Source organism: Bos indicus, chromosome 15 (assembly GCF_029378745.1).
Source record: "Bos indicus isolate NIAB-ARS_2022 breed Sahiwal x Tharparkar chromosome 15, NIAB-ARS_B.indTharparkar_mat_pri_1.0, whole genome shotgun sequence".
In the NCBI taxonomy this organism is placed as follows: Eukaryota; Metazoa; Chordata; class Mammalia; order Artiodactyla; family Bovidae; genus Bos; species Bos indicus.
Genome location: NC_091774.1, coordinates 43,421,021 through 43,440,765, shown reverse-complemented (window position 1 = coordinate 43,440,765; position 19,745 = coordinate 43,421,021). Strand labels below are relative to the sequence as shown.

General features: G+C 38.4%; 1 protein-coding gene and 1 pseudogene across 1 annotated transcript in view; one reads left to right on the top strand and one right to left on the bottom strand.

The window, feature by feature from the left end:
- SWAP70 (switching B cell complex subunit SWAP70) overlaps nt 1-19,745 on the top strand; it is a 150,975-nt gene that overhangs the window by 9,844 nt on the left and 121,386 nt on the right. The gene's annotated exons all lie outside the window — the stretch shown is intronic.
- Nucleotides 10,112-10,618, bottom strand: LOC109569705 (COMM domain-containing protein 8 pseudogene; annotated as a pseudogene).

The following is a 19,745-nucleotide window of genomic DNA, read 5'->3' as shown; positions in this document are numbered from 1 at the left end:
TAGCAGTGTTGAGCATTTTTTCATGTGCCTACTGTCCATTTATACATATATATTTTTTGAGAAATAGCTACTTAGGTCTTCTGCCCATTTTTTGGTTGGGTTGTTTGCTTTTTGTTATTGAGTTGTATGAGCTGTTTGTATATTTTGGAGATTAAGTCTTTGTTGGTTGCATCATTTATAAATATTTTCTCCTAGTCCATAGATTGTCCTTTCATTTTTTTTTTAATGGTTTCCTATCAAAAAAGCAAGAGAGTTCTAGAAAAACATCTATTTCTGCTTTATTGACTATGCCAACGCCTTTGACTGTGTGGATCACAATAAACTGTGGAAAATTCTGAAAGATATGGAAATACCAGACCACCTGACCTGCCTCTTGAGAAACCTATATGCAGGTCAGGAAGCAACAGTTAGAACTGGACATGGAACAACAGACTGGTTCCAAATAAGAAAAGGAGTACATCAAGACTGTATATTGTCACCCTGCTTATTTAAATTCTATGCAGATTACATCATGAGAAACGCTGGGCTGGAAGAAGCACAAGCTGGAATCAAGATTGCCAGGAGAAATATCAATAACCTCAGATATGCAGATGACACCACCCTTATGGCAGAAAGTGAAGAGGAACTCAAAAGCCTCTTGATGAAAGTGAGAGAGGAGAGTGAAAAAGTTGGCTTAAAGCTCAACATTCAGAAAACTAAGATCATGGCATCTGGTCCCATCACTTCATGCGTGGGAAATAGATGGGGAAACAATGGAAACAGTGTCAGACTTTATTTTTTGGGGCTCCAAAATCACTGCAGATGGTGATTGCAGCTATGAAATTAAAAGACGCTTACTCCTTGGAAGGAAAGTTATGACCAACCTAGATAGTATATTGAAAAGCAGAGATACTACTTTGCCAATAAAGGTCCGTCTAGTCAAGGCTATGGTTTTTACTGTGGTCATGTATGGATGTGAGAGTTGGACTGTGAAGAAAGCTGAGCGCTGAAGAATTGATGCTTTTGAACTGTGGTGTTGGAGAAGACTCTTGAGAGTCCTTGGACTGCAAGAAGATCCAACCAGTCCATCCTAAAGGAGATCAGTCCTGAGTGTTCATTGGAAGGACTGATATTGAAGCTGAAACTCCAATACTTTGGCCACCTCATGCAGAGAGTTGATGTATTGGAAAAGACCCTGATGCTGGGAGGATTATGGGCAGGAGGAAAAGGGGATGACAGAGAATGAGATGGCTGGATGGCATCACCAACTCGATGGACATGAATTTGAGTGAACTCTGGGAGTTGGTGATGGACAGGGAGGCCTGGTGTGCTGTGATTCATGGGGTCATAGAGAGTCGGACACGACTGAGCGACTGAACTGAACTGAACTTGCTATGCAAAGGAGCTTCCTTCATACCTCAGTTGGTAAAGAATCCTCCTGCAATGCGGGAGACCCCGATTTGAATCCTGGGTCAGGAAGATCCCCTGGAGAAGGGATAGGCTACCCACTGCAGTATTCTTGGGCTTCCCTTGTGGCTCAACTGGTAAGGAATCTGCCTGCAATGTGGGAGACCTTGGTTTGATCCCTGGGTAGGGAAGATCCCCTGTAGAAGGGAAAGGCTACCCTCTCCAGTATTCTGGCCTGGAGAATTCCATGGGCTGTAGTTGGACATGACTGAGCAACTTTCACTTGCTATACAAAAGCTTGTGATTTTTGACTAGGTCTCATTTTTTAATTTTTTACTTTTATTTCTATTACGTTGGGAGACTGACCTAAAAAAACACTGGTATGATTTATGTCAGAATGTTTCACCCGTGTTCTCTTTTAAGAGTTTTATGGTATCACGTCTTATGTTTAAGTTGTTAAGCCATTTTGAGTTTATTTTGTGTATGGTGTAAGGGTGTGTTCTAAATTCACTGATTGACGTGCAGCTGTCCAGCTTTCCCAACATCACTTGCTGAAGAGACTATCTTTTTGCCATTGTATATTCTTACCTCCTTTGTCAATGATTGACTGTTGGTATGTGGGGGGAAATGAGTTTTGATATTGTAGACTTTCTCAATTATTTGAGCTCCTTCTGAATTAAATGCCAAAAATCACATAGCAATTTCCTATCAAAATTATTTTTAACAATCTGTCAGCTGACACCTCAGTTTTCAGTTTTGTTGAAAGCAAAAGAGTTGGAAAGCACCTAACTTTCAAAGGAACCATTACCCACAGCTTCACTCACTTAATTCCTGGGAAACATACCAAGAAAGGCTTTATCAATACTTAACAAATTAATAATAATATTACTTATGTATTTTATTCTTCAGATAGAGGCATTTTATTTGACCCCAAATCCTCAGAAAAAATTGGGAACATAAAAAATTAATTATAATATACCTTGCAATACAGCTCCCCCTTGAACAACATGAGTTTGAACTGTGTGGGTCCAGTTAGAGGCAGAATTTTTAAATAAATATATTGGAAATTTTTTGATATTTGTGATAATTTGAGAAAACTCTCAGACAAAACACATAGCCTAAAAATAGTGAAACATTTTTAAAAAGCTTGGTATGTCATGAATGCATAAAATATATCTAGTTACTAGTCTGTTTTACCATTTATTACCATAACATTTACACGGATCTATTATAAAAAGTTAAAATTTATCAAAACTTACATACACAAACAGAGACCATCCATGGCGCCATTGGAAGGCCAGAGAGATGTAAATGAACATGAAGATGTGGTATTAAATCATAGCTGCATAAATTAGCTGTGGTACATACTGTACTGCTGTAATAATTTCATAGCCACATCCTGTTGCTATTGCAGTGAGCTCAAGTGTTGTCTGCTTAAAAGGCTTTATGAGGCTAATCATCGCCACATGAGCAGTTACTTAACTGCTTTTTCCAGTAAATAGCATATTACAGTAAGAAATGATCTGTCGTGGTTCTTACGTATTTTTCATTGAGTTTAAAGCAGTACCGTAAACCTTAAGTAACACTGTAGGACCCATACAAAGTGTTGCTAGTGATGTTGGAAGTGCTCCCAAGAAGCAGAGAAAAGTTACGACATTATAAGAAAAAGTTGAATTGCTCGATATGTACTGTAAATTGAAATCTGTAGCTGTGGTTGCCCACCATTTCAAGACAGAGTCCAGCGTAAGGACCATTGCAAAAAGAAAGAAGAGGCAAAGTAATGTCTCTGCTTTTTAATATGCTGTTTGGTTTGGTCATAGCTTTTCTTCCAAGGAGCAAGCATCTTTTCATTTCATGGCTGTAGTCACCATCTGCAGTGATTTTGGAGCCCCCCGAAAAAAGTCTCTCACTGTTTCCATTATTTCCCTAACTATTTGCCATGAAGTAAAGGGACCAGATGCCATGACCTTCGTTTTTTGAATGTTGAGTTTTAAGCCAGCTTTTTCACTCTCCTCTTTCACTTTCATCAAGAGGCTTTTTAGTTCTTTTTCGCTTTCTGCCCATAAGGGTGGTGTCATCTGCACATCTGAGGTTATTGATATTTCTCCTGGCAATCTTGATTCCAGCTTGTGCTTCTTCCAGCCCAGCGTTTCTCATGATGTACTCTGCATATAAGTTAAATAAGCAGGGTGACAACATACAGCCTTGACGTACTCCTTTCCTAATTTGGGACCAGTCCGTTGTTCCATGTCCGGTTCTAACTGTTGCTTCTTGACCTGCATACAGATTTCTCAGGAGGCAGGTAAGGTGGTCTGGTATTCCCATCTCTTTAAAAATTTTCCCCAGTTTGTTGTGATCTACACAATCAAAGCCTTGGGAGTATAATAAAGCAGAAATAGATGTTTTTCTGGTATTCTCTTGCTTTTTCAATGATCCAGCGGATGTTGGCAATTTGATCTATGGTTCCTCTGCCTTTTCTAAATCCAGCTTGAGCATCTGGAAGTTCACGGTTTACATACTGTTGAAGCCTAGCTTGGAGAATTTTGAGCATTACTTTACTAATGTGTGAGATGAGTGCAATTGTGTGGTAGTTTGAACATTCTTTGGCATTGCCTTTCTTTGGGACTGGAATGAAAACTGACCTTTTCCAGTCCTGTGGCCACTGCTGAGTTTTCCAAATTTGCTGGCATATTGAGTGCCACAGTTTCACAGCATCATCTTTTAGGATTTGAAATAGCTCAACTGGAATTCTATCACCTCCACTAGCTTTGTTCATAGTGATGCTTCTTAAGGCCCACTTGACTTCACATTCCAGGATGTCTGGCTCTAGGTGAGTGATCACACCATTATGATTATCTGGGTCATGAAGATCTTTTTTGTACAGTTCTGCTGTGTATTCTTGCCACCTCTTCTTAATATCTTCTGCTTCTGTTATGTCCATACCATTTCTGTCCTTTATTTAGCCCATCTTTGCATGAAATGTTCCCTTGATATCTCTAATTTTCTTGAGAAATCTCTAGTCTTTCCCATTCTGTTGTTTTCCTCTATGTCTTTGCACTGATCACTGAGGAAGGCTTTCTTATCCCTCATTGCTATTCTTTTGAATTCTGCATTCAGATGGGTATATTTTTCCTCTTCTCCTTTGCCTTTAACTTCTCTTCTTTTCTCAGCTATTTGTAAGGCCTCCTCAGACAACCATTTTGCCTTTTTGCATTTCTTTTTCTTGGGAATGGTCTTGATCACTGTCTCCTGTGCAGTGTTACAAACCTCCATCCCTAGTTCTTCAGGCACTCTGTCTATCAGATCTAATTCCTTGAATCTATTTGTCACTTCCACAGTATACTTGTAAGGGATTTGATTTATGTTATACCTGAATGGTCTAGTGGTTTTCCATACTTTGTTCAATTTAAGTCTGAATTTGGCAATCAGGAGTTCATGATCTGAGCCACAGTCAGCTCCTGGTCTTGTTTTTGCTGACTGTATAGAGCTTCTCTACCTTTGGCTGCAAAGAATATAATCAGTCTGATTTCAGTGTTGACCATCTGGTGATATCCATGTGTAGAGTCTTCTCTTGTGTTGTTGGAAGAGGGTGCTTTCTATGATTCGTGCGTTCTCTTGGCAAAACTCTGTTATGCTTTGCCCTGCTTCATTTTGTACTCCCAAGGCCACATTGCCTGTTACTCCAGGTGTTTCTTGACTTCCTACTTTTGCATTCTAGTCCCCTATGATGAAAAGAACATCTTTTTTGGGTGTTAGTTCTAGAAGATCTTGTAGGTCTTCATAGAACTGTTCGACTTCAAGCTTCTTCAGCGTTACTGGTTGGGGCACTTGGATTACTGTGATATTGAATAGCTTGTCTTGGAAACAAGCAGAGATGTTCTGTCATTTTTGAGATTTCACTGAAGTACTGCATTTCAGACTCTTTTGTTGACTATGAGGGCTATTCCATTTCTTCTAAGGGATTCTTGCCCACAGTAGTGGATATAATGGTCATCTGAATTAAATTTGCCCATTCCAGTCCATATTAATTCACTGATTCAGACAGAATGAAAATCCACAATCACAGAAAACTAATCAAACTGATCATATGAACCACAGCCTTGTCTAACCCAATGAAACTATGAGCCCTGCCATGTAGGGCTGCCAAAGATGGAGAGGTCATGGTGGAGCGTTCTGACAAAACGTGGTCCACTGGAGAAGGGAATGGCAAATCACTTCAGTATTCTTGCCTTGAGAACCCCATGAACAGTATGAAAAGGCAAAAAGATATGACACTGAAAGATGAACTGCCCCGGTTGGTAGGTGCCCAATATGCTACTATAGATCAGTGGAGAAATAACTCCAGAAAGAATGAAGAGATGGAGCCAAAGCAAAAACAATGCCCTGGTGTGTATGTGACTGGTGATGGAAGTAAAGCCTGATGCTGTAAAGAACAATATTACATAGGAACCTGGAATGTTAGGTCTATGAATCAAGGTAAATTAGAAGTGGTGAAGCAGGAGATGGCAAGAGTGAAGCCTACTCTGGGTGACCTCTTTAAAGAGATGACTTTTTTAGGTATCTAAGCTCTTTAAAGAGATGACTTTTTTAGGTGTCTGACTCTCTTAGGATGCGTGGGTGATGCACTTTTTTTTTTTTCTTCATAAAGAGAAGAACAGTTGTGAAAGCTGTAGTGGGGATAGACAATAGGCATGATAGTGTACATGGAAGGTGCATCCTTACATCAATTTGAGGCAACAATGCATATGGAAGCCAAGATCAGATCAGATCAGTCGCTCAGTCGTGTCCAACTCTTTGCAACCCCATGAATCGCAGCACGCCAGGCCTCCCTGTCCATCACCAACTCCCAGAGTTCACTCAGACTCACGTCCATCCAGTCAGTGATGCCATCCAGCCATCTCATCCTCTGTCGTCCCCTTCTCCTCCTGCCCCCAATCCCTCCCAGCATCAGAGTCTTTTCCAATGAGTCAACTCTTCACATGAGGTGGCCAAAGTACTGGAGTTTCAGCTTTAGCATCATTCCTTCCAAAGAAATCCCAGGGCTGATCTCCTTCAGAATGGACTGGTTGGATCTCCTCGCAGTCCAAGGGACTCTCAAGAGTCTTCTCCAACACCACAGTTCAAAAGACATCAATTCTTCGGCGCTCAGCCTTCTTCACAGTCCAACTCTCACATCCATACATGACCACAGGAAAAACCATAGCCTTGACTAGCCCAACCTTTTTTGGCAAAGTAATGTCTCTGCTTTTGAATATGCTATCTAGGGTGGTCATAACTTTCCTTCCAAGGAGTAAGTGTCTGTTAATTTCATGGCTGCAGTCACCATCTGTAGTGATTTTGGAGCCCAGAAAAATAAAGTCTGACACTGTTTCCACTGTTTCCCCATCTATTTCCCATGAAGTGGTGGGACCAGATGCCATGATCTTCGTTTTCTGAATGTTGAGCTTTAAGCCAGCTTTTTCACACTCCACTTTCACTTTCATCAAGAGGCTTTTGAGTTCCTCTTCACTTTCTGCCATAAGGGTGGTGTCATCATTCCAGCTTGTGTTTCTTCCAGTCCAGCATTTCTCATGATGTACTCTGCATAGAAGTTAAATAAACAGGGTGACAATATACAGCCTTGACGAACTCCTTTTCCTATTTGGAACCAGTCTGGTGTTCCATGTCCAGTTCTAACTGTTGCTTCCTGACCTGCATACAGATTTCTCAAGAGGCAGGTCAGGTGTTCTGGTATTCCCATCTCTTTCAGAATTTTCCACAGTTTATTATGATCCACACAGACAAAAGCTTTGGCATAGTCAATAAAGCAGAAATAGATGTTTTTCTGGAACTCTCTTGCTTTTTCGATGATCCAGCGGATGTTGGCAATTTAATCTGTGGTTCCTCTGCCTTTTCTAAAACCAGCTTGAACATCAGGAAGTTCACGGTTCACATATTGCTGAAGCCTGGCTTGGATAATTTTGAGCATTACTTTACTAGTGTGTGAGATGAGTGCAGTAGTGCAGTAGTTTGAGCATTCTTTGGCATTGCCTTTCTTTGGGATTGGAATGAAAACTGACCTTTTCTGGTCCTGTGGCCACTGCTGAGTTTTCCAAATTTGCTGGCATATTGAGTGCAGCACTTTCACAGCATCATCTTTCAGGATTTGGAATAGCTCAACTGGAATTCCATCATCTCCACTAGCTTTGTTCGTAGTGATGGAAGCCAAAGATCCCTTTAAACTGATGTCCTTAAACTGTCCATTCTTGCATAGCTGTTGAGAGCCTTGTTTAAAGACCATTATCTGAAATTCAGTTCGGATCCTCGGCTTCCCAACTAAAATTTTGAATGGCTTCTTATTGCCTGTGGTGGTAGCTCCTAATCTAATTATCATCAGAAGCATGGGTCCTACCCGCCAAAGATTATGATACAGAATTGCTAGAGTATAACTCCAGAACATTCATGTTTACAGTGTTCCTTAAGTAGTTCTAATGGCTTCAATGATGCTAAAGCCTTCTAATGGGAACATGAGTTCTGGGCTTACAGCATTTGCCTCCATCCCTCCTGCATAATTACTCTCAGTGACTCCAGCATCCAACACCCAGGCCTCGATTCTGTGTATTTGTTTGGCTGAGTCAGGTCTTAGTTGTGGCACACAGGGATCTTCGATCTTTGTTGCGGGACATGGGATCTTTATTTTTATTTTGTAAATTTATTTATTTTTAATTGAAGGATAATTGCTTTACAGAATTTTGTTGTTTTCTGTCAAACCTCAACATGAATTAGCCATAGGTATACGTATGTCCCCTCCCTCTTGAACCTCCCTCCCATCTCCTTCGCATCCCACCCCTCTAGGTTGATATAGAGCTCCTGTTTGAGTTCTCTGAGACATACAGCAAATTCCCATTGGCTGTCTATTTTACATATGGTAATATAAGTTTCCATGTTACTCTCTCCATACATCTCACCCTTTCCTCCCCCTTCCTGTGTCCTTAAGTCTGCTCTTTATGTCTGTTTCTCCATTGCTGCCCTACAAATGAATTCTTTGGTACCATCTTTCTAGATTCCATATACATGCTTTAGTATACGATACTTTTCTTTCTTTCTGACTTACTTCCCTCTGTATAATAGGCTCTAGGTTCATTCACCTCATTAGAACTGGCTCAAATGTGTCCCTTTGTATGGCTGAGTAATATTTCATTGTGTGTATGTACCACAACTTCTTTATCCATTCATCTGTTGATAGACATCTAGGTTGCTTCCATGTTCTAGCTATTGTGAACAGTGCTGCAATGAACATTGGGGTACATATGTCTTTTTCAATTTTCGTTTCCTCAGGGTATATGCCTAGGGGTGGGATTGCTGGGTCATATCATGGTTTTATTCCTAGTTTTTTAAGGAATCTTCATACCATCTTCCATAGTGGCTGTGTCAATTTACATTCCCACCAACAGTGAAAGAAGGTTCCCTTTTCTCCACACCCTCTCCAGCATTTATTGTTTGTAGACTTTTTTAAAAAAAGATAATATATTTTTATTTGCTCAGAATGCTTGTTTTTAAAGATCACTGAAATTAAAAATGTTTACTTTCTAATGAAGTTGTTCACATCCAGAACTTTATTAAGTTTACAACAATTAAGAATTTACAACAAATAGGGACCTATATAGTCTTAGCTGATATCTGAATAGTAAGGTATACACTCTATGGTGGCGCATATTCTTTTTATCAGAGCATAGTCTCCTGAACAGACACAGAAATGCAGAAGTAAGTAACAGTGTTATTTTCACTTTTATTATGCTTGAGTATAATAAGATTTTAGTTCCTAGAATTCAAAACTCAAAATTGTGCACCCAGATTTAGTTTTTTTTCCTTCTTGTTCAAGTCTGGAGAGCTCCTCTATAAAATTTTACATTTTATAACTTTTCCTTTGAAATATGAGAAAAATGTGGAATCTCCTAAGTTACATGCAACTTATATTTAAACATTATTTAAAAAAAAATCACAAATTAACCACCATATATATCCATAATAAGCATCCTTACTATTCACATAGTTCTTTAAACAATATTCAAGTATATTTGTGCTTGTATGTTTACATTACTTTAGAGCCTATTTTTAACTTTCCATAATACTGTATCTATAAAAATTACTCAAATATTTAATAAATAAAGCAAACCAGTCATTATGAAAATATAAATTGTGTTTACAGCCTTTTCATCTTTCATGTTTTTATGCATTTCCTGTCAACCATATAATTTCCTTTTCCTGAGGGAAGTTGCAGAGAAGGCAATGGCACCCTACTCCAGTACTCTTGCCTGGAAAATCCCATGGATGGAGGAGCCTGGTTGGCTTCAGTCCATGGGGTCACTAAGAGTCGGACACCACTGAGCGACTTCACTTTCACTTTTCACTTTCCTGCATTGGAGAAGGAAATGGCAACCCACTCCAGTGTTCTTGCCTGGAGAATCCCAGGGACAGGGGAGCCTGGTGGGCTGCCGTCTATGGGGTCGCACAGAGTCGGACACAACTGAAGCCACTTAGCAGCAGCAGCAGCAGGGAAGTTGATAAATTATTGTCTTTGTAATCTCAACACTGCTGCTTTCTCAACTGGCCATTCAGATTTTCTGAACACGTGGTATTCTCTTTCTGTATCAGTTGTATCCGTGGAACCTGATAATGTTGCTATTCATCATTTCCAGTTATTTCAACTGCAGGACCACCTTGTTAGCTGCTTCCCAGGAATTTATTAGATTTTCAGCTCTTCTTTACTCATTTCAACAGAATATGGCTTGACTTCACCATTTTCTTTTACATCTAGATGAATGTTTAAAAGTGGCATTTGTAATATAGCAATCTTGTCACTAGGAAGTGCAAGCTTTAACTGCCAATCAAAATTCTGTAGCTGTGCAGAGGAAATATCAACTGTTTCTTCCAACAGAGTCTGCTTGATTTCATCTTTCCTACTTTTTAAGCATTTCATGATAGCTTCTTGATGAGATGAATTCAGCTGATTCAACTGCTGAGATATCTCTTCGTCAGATAAATTTTTACCAACTACAGCTCTGAAAAAGGTGGTAATGTCTTCTAGAACATGCATCCATTCTGCTGAATCCCAAATCCTGTGATAATCCTGGTAGAGAGGATAAGTTCGGCCACAAATGCCATCAATTATTTTGTGAAGAAGCTGCAGGCCCTGCTCTGTGGGAAGCTTCTGCAGCCGCCACAAGGGTGTCCCTTCTTCCGGGTCCATCCCTGTGAGAAGCTAGGGGCTCTGTTTGTAGACTTTTTGATGTTGTCCATTCTGATGGGTGTTTTGATTCACATTTCTCTAATAACGAGCAATGCTGAGCATCTTTTCATGTGTTTGTTAGCCATCTGTGTTTTCTTTGGAAAAATGTCTGTCAACCCACTTTTTGATTGGGTTGTTTGTTTTTCTGTATTGAGTTGTATGAGCTGCTTGTATATTTTGCAAATTAATCCTTTGCCAGTTGTTTCATTTGCTATTATTTTCTCCCATTCTGAGGGTTGTCTTTTCACCTTGCTTATAGTTTCCTTTGCTGTGCAAAAGCTTTTAAGTTTAATCAGGTCTCATTTGTTTACTTTTGGTTTTATTTCCATTATTCTGGGAGGTGGGTCATAGAGGATATTGCTTTGATTTATGTCATCGAGTGTTCTGCCTATGTTTTCCTCTAAGAGTTTTATAGTTTCTGGTCTCACATAGGTCTTTAATCCATTTTGAGTTTATCTTTGTGTATGGTGTTAGGAAGTGTTCTAATTTCATTCTTTTATATGTAGCTGCCAAGTTTTCCCAGCACCACTTATTGAAGAGGCTGCTTTTGCCCCATTGTATATTCTTGCTTCCTTTGTAAAAAAATAAGGTACCCATAGGTGCATGGGTTTATTTCTGGGCTTTCTATCTTGTTCCATTCATCTGTATTTATGTTTTTGTGCCAGTACCATACTGTCTTGATGACGGTAACTTTGTAGTATAATCTGAAGTCAGGATTGTTGATTCTTCCAGCTCCATTCTTCTTTCTCAAGAGTGCTTTGGCTATTCAGGGTCTTTTGTGTTTCCATATTAATTGTGAAATGTTTTGTTCTATCTCTGTGAAAAATGCAGTTGGTAATTTGATAGGGATCACATTAAATCGGTATATTGCATTTGGTAGTATAGTTATTTTCACAGTATTGAGTCTTCCTACCCAGAAACATGGAATATCTCTTCATCTGTTTATGTCATCTTTGATTTCTTTCATCAGTGTCCTAAAATTTTCTGTATACAGTTCTTTTGTCTCCTTAGGTAGGTTTATTCCTAGATATTTTATTCTTTTTGTTGCAGTGGTGAATGGGGTTGATTCCTTAATTTCTCTTTCTGATTTTTCATTGTTAGTATATAGGAATGCAAGTGATTTCTGTGTACTGATTTTGTATCCTGTGACTTTGCTAAATTCACTTGTTAGCTCTAGTAATTTTTTGATAGTATCTTTAGGTTTTCTATGTATAGTATCATGTCATCTGCAAACAGTGAGAGCTTTACTTCTTTTCTGATCTGGATTCCTTTTATTTCTTTTTCTTCTCTGATTGCTGTAGCTAGGACTTCCAAAACTATGTTGAATAATAGTGGTAAGAGTGGACACCCTTGTCTTATTCCTGAACTTAGGGGAAATGCTTTCAGTTTTTCACCATTGGGAATAATGTTTGCTGTGGGCTTATCATATATGACCTTTACTATGTTGAGTTAGGTTCCTTCTGTGCCCATTTTTGGAAGAGTTTTAATCATAAGTGGGTGCTGAATTTTGTCCAAGGCTTTTTCTGCATCTTTTGAGAGTATCCTATGGTTTTTATCTTTCAAATCTTTAATATGGTATATCACATTGATTGACTTGTGTATACTGAAGAATCCTTGCATCCCTGGAATAAACCCAACTTGATCATGGTGTATGAACTTTTTAATGTGTTGTTGAATTCTGTTTGCTAGAATTTTATTGAGGATTTTTGCATCTATGTTCATCAGTGATACTGGACTGTAGTTTTCTTTTTTTGTGTTGTCTTTGGTTTTGGTATCAGGCCTCATAGAATGAGTTTGGAAGTGTTCCTTCCTCTGCAATTTTTTGAAAGAGTTTTAGAAGGATAGGCATTAGCTCTTCTTTAAATGTTTGATAGAATTCACCTGTGAAGCCATCTAGTCCTGGGCTTTTGTTTTTTGGGAGATTTTTGATCACAGATTTCAGTGCTTGTAATTGGATTGTTCATAATTTCTATTTCTTCCTGGTTCAGTCTTGGAAGATTGAACTTTTCTATTTAATCTGTCCATTTCTTCCAGGTTATCCATTTTATTGCCATATAGTTGTTCATAATAGTCTCTTATTATCCTTTGAATCTCTGCATTGTCTATTGTACCCTCTCCTATTTCATTTCTAATTTTGTTGATTTGATTCTTCTTTTTTTCTTGGTAAGTCTGGCTAAAGATCTGTCAATTTTGTTTATCTTCTCAAAGCACCATCTTTTAGTTTTATTAAGCTTTACTATTGTTACTTTCATTTATTTTTAATTTATTTCTGCTCTGATCTTTATGATTTCTTTCCTTCTGCTAATTTTGGGGATTTTTTGTTGTTGTTGTTGTTTTTCTTTTTTTCTAGTTGTTTTAGATGTAACATTAGGTTGTCTGTTCGATGGTTTTCTTGTTTCTTGAGGTAGGATTGTATTGCTATAAACTTTGCTCTTAGAACTGCTTTTGCTGCATCCCATAGGTTTTGAGTTGTCATGTTTTTGTTGTCATTTGTTTCTAGGAATATTTTGATTTCCCTTTTGATTTCTTTAGTAACCTGTTCGTTATTTAGAAACATATTGTTTAATCTCCATGTGTTTGTGTTTTTTACAGTTGTTTTTTTTTTTTTTTGTAATTGATGTCTAGTCTCATAGCATTGTGGTCAGAAAAGATGCTTGGTATGATTTCAGTTTTCTTGAATTTACTGAGGTTTGATTTGTGACCCAAGATGTGGAGACGTGGGACCTTTAGTTAGGGCATGCAGGATTTTTTTACTTGTGGCATGTGGGATATAGCTTCCCAACCATTTGAACTTGGGTGACCCACTACATTGAGAGCCCAGAGTCTTAGCAACTGGAACATTAGGGAAGTCCCTCAATTCTGTGACTTTCTTGTCGTCAATGACATTTCTTCTATTCCTTACTACTCTTGTGGATTCACTTGAGATCTTACCACCAAAATCTTCACCACCTGCAAAATCTCCCCCTTCCAGTTCTCCAGCTCAGTGTTCTGCTTACTCCATGCTGTTGTGGGCAGGATAGAGGTCCCCCAGAAATGTTCACATTCTAATCCCAGAACCTGTGAATATTCTACTTTACAGGGCAAAATGGACTTTGCAGGTGTAGAAAAGGTATGATGTTTAAGATAGGTAGGTTATCCTGGATTGTCTAGGTGGGCCCAGCCTAATCACGTGAGGCCCTAAAAGCAGAAAACTTTCTGTGGAGTCAGAGAGTTATAACCAAAAGTGTAAAGCAGAAGAGATGTGGCCAAAGGGGCAGTCAGAAATATTTGAGATTTAAGGAGGACTCCATGTGCTATTGCTGGTTGGAGGATGGAAGAGACAACATAACAAAAGGAATGCAGGTGTTTTAAGAAGTTATAGAGGTTCCTGCCTGACAGCTAGTAAGGAATGGGGACCTGAGTCCTTCAACCATATGAAACTGAGTTGTTTGTTGTTGTTGTTGTTGTTTTGTTTTTTTTGGCTGCAGTCTGTGGCATGCAGAACTTTCCTGACCCGGGATTGAGTCTGTGGCCCCTGCAGTGGAAGCGTGGAATCTTAACTGGACCACCAGAAGTCCCTGAGGTGTTTGTTTGTTTTTTAACATTGAAGTGTAAATGACTTACAATATTATATCGGCTTCAGGTGTAGAGCATAGTGATGTGATATTTTTATACAAGATGATCACTACGATAAATCCAATTACCGTGTCACTCTACATAGTTATTAAAATATTGATGATATTCACACTGAATATTACATCCCTATGACCTGTTTATCTTATAACTGAAAGTTTGTGCCTCTTTATCTTCCTCACCTATTTCATGCTACCCCTACCCCACCTGGCCACTGGCAACCACCAGTGTGTTCTCCTGTCGATGAGTCTGTTTCTGTTTTATGTTTACTCCTTTGTTTTGTTGTTTAGATTCTACATATAAGTGAACTCATATGGTATTTGTCTTTCTCTGTCTGCGATTTTACTTGGCATAATACCCTCTAGAACCATCCATGCTGTCACAGAGGGAAAGTTTCATTCTTTTTTATAGTTGAGTGTATATATATATATATATATGTATTAATATATGTGATATATATAATATATATAACACATCTTATTTATCCACTTATCATTCAGTGAACACTTAAGTTGCTTACATTATGTTGATTATTGTTAATAAGGCTGCAGTGAACCTAAGGGCACACATATTGTTTCAAATTAGTGTTTTTGTTTTCTTTGAAAAAAATACCCAGAGATGGAATTGCTGTCTTGTATGGTAGTTCTGGGCTTTCCAGGTGGTGCTCATGGGAAAGAACCGCCTGCCAGTGCAGGAGATGTAAGAGACGTGAGATTGATCCCTGGGTCAGGAAGAATCTGTGGGAGAGGGCATGGTAACCCACTCCAGTATTCTTGCCTGGAGAATCCCATGGACAGAAGAGCAAAGAGTTGGACATGATTGAAGTGACTTAGCACACATGCATAGTAGTTCAATTTTTAATTTTTTTTTTTCTTTAATTAGTATACATGTGTTCCCCATCCTGAACCCTCCTCCCTCCTCCCTCCCCACACCATCCCTCTGGGTCGTCCCAGTGCACCAGCCCCAAGCATCCAGCATCGTGCATTGAACCTGGACTGGCATCTCGTTTCATACATGACATTTCACATGTTTCAATGCCATTCTCCCAAATCTTCCCACCCTCTCCCTCTCCCACAGAGTCCATAAGACTGTTCTATACATCAGTGTCTCTTTTGCTGTCTCGTATACAGGGTTATCATTACCATCTTTCTAAATTCCATATATATTCGTTAGTATACTGTATTGGTGTTTTTCCTTCTGGCTTACTTCACTCTGTATAATAGGCTCCAGTTTCATCCACCTCATTAGAACTGGTTCAAATGTATTCTTTTTAATGGCTGAGTAATACTCCATTGTATATATGTACCACAGCTTTCTTATCCATTCATCTGCTGATGGACATCTAGGTTGCTTCCATGTCCTGGCTATTATAAACAGTGCTGCGATGAACATTGGGGTACACGTGTCTCTTTCCCTTCTGGTTTCCTCAGTGTGTATGCCCAGCAGTGGGATTGCTGGATCATAAGGCAGTTCTATTTCTAGTTTTTTAAGGAATCTCCACACTGTTCTCCATAGTGGCTGTACTAGTTTGCATTCCCACCAACAGTGTAAGAGGGTTCCCTTTTCTCCACACCCTCTCCAGCATTTATTATTTGTAGACTTTTGGATTGCAGCCATTCTGACTGGTGTGAAATGGTACCTCATAGTGGTTTTGATTTGCATTTCTCTGATAATGAGTGATGTTGAGCATCTTTTCATGTGTTTGTTAGCCATCTGTATGTCTTCTTTGGAGAAATGTCTATTTAGATCTTTGGCCCATTTTTTGATTGGGTCATTTATTTTTCTGGAGTTGAGCTGTAGGAGTTGCTTGTATATTTTTGAGATTAGTTGTCTGTCAGTTGCTTCATTTGCTATTATTTTCTCCCATTCTGAAGGCTGTCTTTTCACCTTGCTAATAGTTTCCTTTGATGTGCAGAAGCTTTTAAGGTTAATTAGGTCCCATTTGTTTATTTTTGCTTTTATTTCCAATATTCTGGGAGGTGGATCATAGAGGATCCTGCTGTGATGTATGTCAGAGAGTGTTTTGCCTATGTTCTCCTCTAGGAGTTTTATAGTTTCTGGTCTTACGTTGAGATCTTTAATCCATTTTGAGTTTATTTTTGTATATGGTGTTAGAAAGTGTTCTAGTTTCATTCTTTTACAAGTGGTTGACCAGATTTCCCAGCACCACTTGTTAAAGAGATTGTCTTTAATCCATTGTATATTCTTGCCTCCTTTGTCAAAGATAAGGTGTCCATATGTGCGTGGATTTATCTCTGGGCTTTCTATTTTGTTCCATTGATCTATATTTCTGTCTTTGTGCCAGTACCATACTGTCTTGATAACTGTGGCTTTGTAGTAGAGCCTGAAGTCAGGTAGGTTGATTCCTCCAGTTCCATTCTTCTTTCTCAAGATCGCTTTGGCTATTCGAGGTTTTTTGTATTTCCATACAAATTGTGAAATTATTTGTTCTAGCTCTGTGAAGAATACTGTTGGTAGCTTGATAGGGATTACATTGAATCTATAAATTGCTTTGGGTAGTATACTCATTTTCACTATATTGATTCTTCCAATCCATGAACATGGTATATTTCTCCATCTATTAGTGTCCTCTTTGATTTCTTTCACCAGTGTTTTATAGTTTTCTATATATAGGTCTTCAGTTTCTTTAGGTAGATATATTCCTAAGTATTTTATTCTTTTCGTTGCAATGGTGAATGGAATTGTTTCCTTAATTTCTCTTTCTGTTTTCTCATTATTAGTGTATAGGAATGCAAGGGATTTCTGTGTGTTGATTTTATATCCTGCAACTTTACTATAATCATTGATTAGTTCTAGTAATTTTCTGGTGGAGTCTTTAGGGTTTTCTATGTAGAGGATCATGTCATCTGCAAACAGTGAGAGTTTTACTTCTTTTCCAATTTGGATTCCTTTTATTTCTTTTTCTGCTCTGATTGCTGTGGCCAAAACTTCCAAAACTATGTTGAATAGTAATGGTGAAAGTGGGCACCCTTGTCTTGTTCCTGACTTTAGAGGAAATGCTTTCAATTTTTCACCATTGAGGATAATGTTTGCTGTGGGTTTGTCATATATAGCTTTTATTATGTTGAGGTATGTTCCTTCTATTCCTGCTTTCTGGAGAGTTTTTATCATAAATGGGTGTTGAATTTTGTCAAAGGCTTTCTCTGCATCTATTGAGATAATCATATGGTTTTTGTTTTTCAATTTGTTAATGTGGTGTATTACATTGATTGATTTGCGGATATTGAAGAATCCTTGCATCCCTGGGATAAAGCCCACTTGGTCATGGTGTATGATCTTTTTAATGTGTTGTTGGATTCTGATTGCTAGAATTTTGTTTAGGATTTTTGCATCTATGTTCATCAGTGATATTGGCCTGTAGTTTTCTTTTTTTGTGGGATCTTTGTCAGGTTTTGGTATTAGGGTGATGGTGGCCTCATAGAATGAGTTTGGAAGTTTACCTTCCTCTGCAATTTTCTGGAAGAGTTTGAGCAGGATAGGTGTTAGCTCTTCTCTAAATTTTTGGTAGAATTCAGCTGTGAAGCCGTCTGGACCTGGGCTTTTGTTTGCTGGAAGATTTTTGGTTACAGTTTCAATTTCCGTGCTTGTGATGGGTCTGTTAAGGTTTTCTATTTCTTCCTGGTCGAGTTTTGGAAAGTTGTACTTTTCTAAGAATTTGTCCATTTCTTCCTCGTTGTCCATTTTATTGGCATATAATTGTTGATAATAGTCTCTTATGATCCTTTGTATTTCTGTGTTGTCTGTTGTGATCTCTCCATTTTCGTTTCTAATTTTATTGATTTGATTTTTCTCCCTTTGTTTCTTGATGAGTCTGGCTAACGGTTTGTCAATTTTATTTATCCTTTCAAAGAACCAGCTTTTGGCTTTGTTGATTTTTGCTATGGTCTCTTTTGTTTCTTTTGCATTTATTTCTGCTCTAATTTTTGAGATTTCTTTCCTCCTACTAACCCTGGGGTTCTTCATTTCTTCCTTTTCTAGTTGCTTTAGGTGTAGAGTTAGGTTATTTATTTGACTTTTTTCTTGTTTCTTGAGGTGTGCCTGTATTGCTATGAACTTTCCCCTTAGGACTGCTTTTACCGTGTCCCACAGGTTTTGGGTTGTTGTGTTTTCATTTTCATTCGTTTCTATGCAAATTTTGATTTCTTTTTTGATTTCTTCTGTGATTTGTTGGTTATTCAGCAGCGTGTTGTTCAGCCTCCATATGTTGGAATTTTTAATAGTTTTTCTCCTGTAATTGAGATCTAATCTTACTGCATTGTGGTCAGAAAAGATGCTTGGAATGATTTCTATTTTTTTGAATTTACCACGGCTAGCTTTATGGCCCAGGATGTGATCTATCCTGGAGAAGGTTCCATGTGCGCTTGAGAAAAAGGTGAAATTCATTGTTTTGGGATGAAATGTCCTATAGATATCAATTAGGTCTAACTGGTCTATTGTATCGTTTAAAGTTTGTGTTTCCTTGTTAATTTTCTGTTTAGTTGATCTATCCATAGGTGTGAGTGGGGTATTAAAGTCTCCCACTATTATTGTGTTATTGTTAATTTCTCCTTTCATACTTGTTAGCATTTGTCTTACATATTGCGGTGCTCCCGTGTTGGGTGCATATATATTTATAATTGTTATATCTTCTTCTTGGATTGATCCTTTGATCATTATGTAGTGACCTTCTTTGTCTCTTTTCACAGCCTTTGTTTTAAAGTCTATTTTATCTGATATGAGTATTACTACTCCTGCTTTCTTTTGGTCCCTATTTGCATGGAAAATCTTTTTCCAGCCCTTCACTTTCAGTCTGTATGTGTCCCCTGTTTTGAGGTGGGTCTCCTGTAGACAACATATGTAGGGGTCTTGTTTTTGTATCCATTCAGCCAGTCTTTGTCTTTTGGTTGGGGCATTCAACCCATTTACGTTTAAGGTAATTACTGATAAGTATGATCCCGTTGCCATTTACTTTATTGTTTGGGGTTCGAATTTATACACCATTTTTGTGTTTCCTGTCTAGAGAATATCCTTTAGTATTTGTTGGAGAGCTGGTTTGGTGGTGCAGAATTCTCTCAGCTTTTGCTTGTCTGAGAAGCTTTTGATTTCTCCTTCATACTTGAATGAAATCCTTGCTGGGTACAATAATCTGGGCTGTAGGTTATTTTCTTTCATCATTTTAAGTATGTCTTGCCATTCCCTCCTGGCTTGAAGAGTTTCTATTGAAAGATCAGCTGTTATCCTTATGGGAATTCCCTTGTGTGTTATTTGTTGTTTTTCCCTTGCTGCTTTTAATATTTGTTCTTTGTGTTTGATCTTTGTTAATTTGATTAATATGTGTCTTGGGGTGTTTCGCCTTGGGTTTATCCTGTTTGGGATTCTCTGGGTTTCTTGGACTTGGGTGATTATTTCCTTCCCCAGTTTAGGGAAGTTTTCAACTATTATCTCCTCAAGTATTTTCTCATGGTCTTTCTTTTTGTCT